Source organism: Rutilus rutilus (genome assembly GCF_951802725.1).
Source record: "Rutilus rutilus genome assembly, chromosome: 4".
NCBI lineage: Eukaryota > Metazoa > Chordata > Actinopteri > Cypriniformes > Leuciscidae > Rutilus > Rutilus rutilus.
Genome location: NC_140212.1, coordinates 25,268,516 through 25,274,594, shown reverse-complemented (window position 1 = coordinate 25,274,594; position 6,079 = coordinate 25,268,516).

The window sequence follows — 6,079 nt, the reverse complement described above, 5'->3', positions numbered from 1 at the left end:
GAAGCAGATGGTAGACCAGTGTAAAAATGAGTGTGCTTGTCATCATTTAAAATAAAATCAGACGGACTGCCAAACATATGATCTTGTAGTCAGTTTTCTTGAGATTCCAGTTTCTTCTCCAGTAAAGCCATTTTTCTTTTTAATTCAATGTTTTCATTTTGTAGCTAGTCAATGTCTGCCATTGACAGATCTGTACCCACAGCAGTGCATCCTTCTTCAGGGTCAGCATGGGTGACCTCTAAGGAAGGTGAATCAATAGACTCAACCACAGATGGTCTCCTCTGTCTCCTCTGGTATCGCTCCAACTTCTGTGAACCATCAATGGTGTTTTTATGAGCGAAAACTGAAGGAACATAATCTGGATGGCATGGGTCCACTGATGGCGCACCTAAAATAAAGACAGAAACAGTTTGTGTTGACAGTATTGCACCTTGCTAAGCATCATACATACATGCTTTGCATAATCCATAACTTTTCTGGTTTCATGTACATTTCTATGATATTGATCATAACTTATTGATAAAAAAAATATATAAGTAGCCTATTAGTACAATGAAATTAGGTCAAAGTCAAATTTATTTCACAATGCACATTGTTTTAAAGCAGCTTTACAGATAAAATACATCAGTGATAATGTAGTAAATTCGTTAGTGAAAATAGTAAAAGTCCATATTTAGTACTTCATTTAAAGCTTCATTAGAAGAGCTATGCATTATTGTATTTGTTATGTCCCCAGGGAACACGCCAAAGGCGACTGTTAGTTAAAGCTGCCGTCGGCAACCCTGGAAGATTGAGTGGGCTTAGCCAAAATTTTGAATGTTTACAACTCTCATGCCCCTCCCCCACTATCAACGAATACCCTCCCATCGAGTTCGTGCACGCCAGTGCGTGTGCACCAGATTTTCTGTATCTGTATAAGATAAGACAGTAAGCATGCAAACTGACATGATATTAGTATGATCTAGCTGCCTCAGATGGTAGACTGTTACGAAATGGATTACCCACCAATTAATCGTAAATAAACGTAAATAAACAACATCGTCTGTCTGAACCGCTATTAGTGCAATATGGTATATGCGGCAGGCATACTTAGATTACTAACATAACACTAAGAAATAAATTAAGTGGTTGATAAAGCACAATTACCTGTCGAGGAGAAATATTGCAAGATCTGCATCCATCTTGAACCCAAAAAAGTCACGCAAATCCCTCCACCTTCCAAATGCTGCACCGATGTTGATCCTGGTTTTATTACGGGCACGGTCTCTTTCTTTCTTTAATTCTTTATTTTCTAAAGGTGTTTTCTTTTCCTTCGTTGTTTTTGAAATCCTAGGTCCTTTGGTTAACCGAGGAATTTGAATCCTTTCCGCCATCTCTCTTCGTTACTGCGCGAACTTCAGGCGTGTGCATGTGATTGTAACGTGCGCGAGGGGGGAGCGGGATCTGTGGCGTGTGCACGACCTGTGATTGACAGTCAGATCTCACACCCCCCTGCGCTGATTGGACCCGATGAGACGGGAGCGGTGGATTTTTGCAAAACAAATAACACGCTCCAGGTGGAGTTAGAAGCTCGGGTTTTTTTCTAAAACCACCTTATTTATGTTGTTCTGTCGGATTATAGTGTCAATTTCAGTGAATTTGATCAAAAAATGTTTGCCGATGGCAGCTTTAAATAATGTAGGTTATTTGTATAGCATTGATGGAAAAACATTGTGGCTTTTATGTTTGATAGATATCAGATATCATAACGCTAGTTTAAATCATAGCTAAAGCGTATCAACTACAACATTGAGCTAACGTTACTGTGTAAAATTAATGTATACAATGTTACAGCTACAGTGCTATGCATAAGTTTAGACACCCATGCTAAAGTTGACTAAAAAGAGGAATAAAAAATCATCTTTTGGAAATTGAACTTAATGCCTTAATTTAAAAAATTAGGAAAAATCCAACCTTTAAGGACACCAGTTTTCTTTGTGAATGAATAATGTATCGTAAATAAATAAATGTTCTTCCTTAAAATACAGGGTGCATAAGTTTGGACACCCCTATGTTAAATTACCATAGAGGCAGGCAGATTTTTATTTTTAAGTATTTTTTTTAATTTTTTGTTTAGGATACTATGCATCCTGATAAAGTTCCCTTGGCCTTTGGAATTAAAATAGCCCCACATCATCACATAGCCTTCACCATACCTAGAGATTGGCATGGGGTACTTTCCATAAGATCATCTCTCAATGCAAATCAAACTAGCTATTAGGCTAACTGAAATAAAACCATGCCAATCTCTAGGTATGGTGAAGGGTATGTGATGATATGGGGCTATTTTAATTCCAAAGGCCAAGGGAACTTTATCAGGATGCATAGTATCCTGGATCCATGAAGTAACTGGCCTTTAAAAATAAAAATCTGCCTGCCTCTATGGGAATTTAACATAGGGGTGTCCAAACTTATGCACCCTGTATTTTAAGGAAGAACATTTATTTATTTACGATACATTATTCATTCACAAAGAAAATTGGTGTCCTTAAAGGTTGGATTTTCCCAAATTTTTTAAATTAAGGCATTAAGTTCAGTTTCCAAAAGATGATTTTTTATTCCTCTTTTTAGTCAACTTTAGTATGGGTGTCTAAACTTATGCATAGCACTGTATGTGTGTAGTAATCAATTTAGTTAAACACATAACTATTGCAGGCTTGTTACTGGTCAGCTAGCTATTATATGTTGCTTATCATGAGTTTCTTACCTGTAACGAAGTGAGTGCTACAGATCCTTGAATTCTTGCCTGGCTGCCAAGCCTCTCTTTGCACAGCGGTGATCCATGCTCGCCGTCTCCCTTCGTTTTTAGGAAACCGAAACATTTTTATTTTCGATAAGGTATTTGTTCCAGAGGTCAGGTTGCATCCCACAGCACAACAACCTGAGCCCAACTTCAGTCTACTCATCATCTTAATTTTAACTGCGTTTGTAGTCGGCGCCATAATTATTACCAATAAACAAACACAGACCGGAAGTTAACTTCGGGCCAACGCGTAACCCTGGCAACGCGCGTGCGTCCAATGAAACTGTCTATAGCGGTGAGAAGGTCACCAGGCGTTCAAGGAATCCCACAGGTGGGTGGTGTACACGGCAAATTCCAATTCCTGACACAGTCAAAGACTACAACAAGAACATGGGAGGTGTGGATCTTTCTGATGCCCTTATTGGCTACTACAATGTCTTGCATAAGACGACTAAATGGTACAAAACATTTTTTTTACCATTTCCTGGACATTGCCGTGGTGAATAGTTTTATTTTCCACCAACAGCTGGCAAAAGAACAGGGCAAGACCCCACTCACCCAAAAGGCTTTCAGAGAGGCACTTGTGTGTGAGTTGGCAAATGCTGCCACCTCTGGAAATGTGGAAGATGAGAAATGCTTTCCAGAATTTTTTGGAGCAGACGGAACAGCTGAGAGAAGAAGATGTGCCTTGTGCATCCTGGCTGGAAAACAGGTAAAAACGCCTATGTACTGCACAAAATGTCAGGTGCCTTTGTGCTCTGTGCCAGGACTAAACTGCTTCAGGAGGTGGCATATTGAGGGACACACACTTCGGAAATGAGCACTGCCATATTGAGAGCCTTTATAACACAAAACTGTCTGGTGCTAACACGGGTCTGATGGACATGGATGATGGAGGCATATTGATGTACAACAACTTGCAAAAAGTTTGCAAACAAACAAAAGTTTGTGTTATGTAATGAGTTATTTAATTAGTTATTTTGAATGAGTTTCATAAATGTTTTCATAGCTTTTTATAATGCTATTTTGTTAATGTTACTTCATGTTGCAGTATTTCACAATCTGCAGTTTTGCATATTTATTGTTACTTCTTATATGCTACTTTCATATTTCTATAGTTTCTCATTTTTATTTATGTTTCAATTTGTACAAGTGGTCTGTTTTAGACCATATAAAATCTACAAAACTGTTTTTTAAGTGATTAGTTTTTTATTCTGAAAGGAGAATAAATTTGATGTGCTTTTATTCACAAAACACAAACAATGTTACTTGGTCTCATTCCTTTATGCCATTATGCGTTTCTCAGAAACAAAGATTAAACCTGAATGAAAATGAAGAAAATCAATCGATAATTAAGTTAAGTGCTTTATTAAAAGTTGGATTTGTGGGGTAATATTAGTAAAAAAAATAATATTTGCATTTGAGTATTAGAAAAATCCAAAGGACACATATATGCACTAAAAATGACACTTTAGCCGCGTTTCCACCGCAGGAACTTTCCCCAGGAACTAGGAACTTTGGGCTGGTACTCGATGTGTTTACACCGCAGGAACCAGGGTCTAAATGAAGTTCCGGGTAAATATTTCCCCCTCCGATAGTCCCTGCTCACGAGGTAGTACTTTTTCAAAGTTCAGGAACTTTCAGGGGTGGGACTTGTGCGCTGCACAAGCTGATTGGTTGTGTTCACGCCGCATTTTGGTTGGATGACTCCACGCAGCATTTTCTTTATTTTTAACCTCCCTTTTAAAAAGTGGCTTCATGCAGTAAAGTTGTCTGTCTGCAAATATGGAATTTAATAAAAAAAACTGGGGGACTGGCGACGAGTTTCAGGCTTTATTATTTGGGTATTTGTGGAAGAGGAAACTTTCTGCGCGTTCGTCACAGCCATCTCACGGCCAATGTCCGCAATAGCTGATAACATACAATTTTATATCTAACGTTAGCATTACGAGCTCTGAACACGCTTTATCAGTGCTCGTCTCTTTTCTGCCACAGCTTTTAATATTAAGTCATTATGTTTACACATTGTCATCTATTGCAAGGCAAACCATGTTACAAATTTACTATAACAGGATTGAAATAGCGCTTTGAGGTTGGTAACAAACAACTATTTACAAGACTGTCACTATTTATGATTGATAGACGGGGTTCAGGCTTTTTTTAAGCGTATTTGCGCAAAAGGAAATTTTTGCGCGTTCGTCCCAGTCATCTCACAACATACCTTGTCTAATTTTATACGCATACGAGCTTTCTGAACACGCTTTAGTATCAGTGCTCGTCTATTTTGTTATGTTAATTACCTCGTTAGTAAACCAATAACTGCAGCACAGTTTGAATCTCCTCCATACTTATAAATGTGGCGCTCAAAACTGATTACTGTCCGTCGCAGACTGGGAGGAGCAGTTGCGCGCAGTTTACCTTCCCGGTACTTTAGACCGCGGTGTAAACGCAGAAAGCAACCGGTCTGGGGCAAAAAAGGTTCCTGGGAAAAAAGTTCCTGGGACAAATTGTTCCGGGTAATTTCGGTGGAAAAGCGGCTTTTGCCTCCCTTCGGTTATATTTGAGTAACTCTTGCTCAGAATGTGATACTGGGATACTGGCACCTAGTGTAGTCAAACAATATAATCAGCAGGTCCCCAGATCAAACAGTACCTGAATCACAGACTTTCAAAGACAGGATTCTAAAAAAAAAAATAAAAAAAAAATAAAGGCCTTTTTTTTATGTTTATCATAATATTTTAAAAGCATACAATGCTATTTATGAAGTTTTGCAATCTGATTTAGTAAATTTGAAGGGTTTTCTGTACAATGACACTAGCTTTTTAAATTTCCTACACTGTATGTGTCTAGGGTGAATATTTAAACTTGGGTGTGTTAAATTCAGGCAGAATTCCAAAATATGGCTTAGAGTGGAAGAGGTTAAAGTGAATTTCATTTTGTATGAATTGTATATTAATTGTAATCAATGTTTCATCAATCAATTGCCTGGATTTAATTAATAAGAAGCAAATATAGCAGACAATATAATCAGGACATGGAGGCGCCGGTGCGACTTGCATTGCTCATGAACTGGAGCTCATCTCATAAATGAACCGAAACTCAGAAATACATATATAGAAAGCTTGAAATGTCTACTTTTAAACAAAACAAATGTGCATTTATCTCTATAGGCGCGTTCACCTACTGAGATGGCGAGTCAGCATCATCAACATCTTTACAGCCGAGACTGACACAGAAAACACTAGTTTATTAATAAACATTTAAAATGTCTCCTTGCTATATTTGATACATCATAAT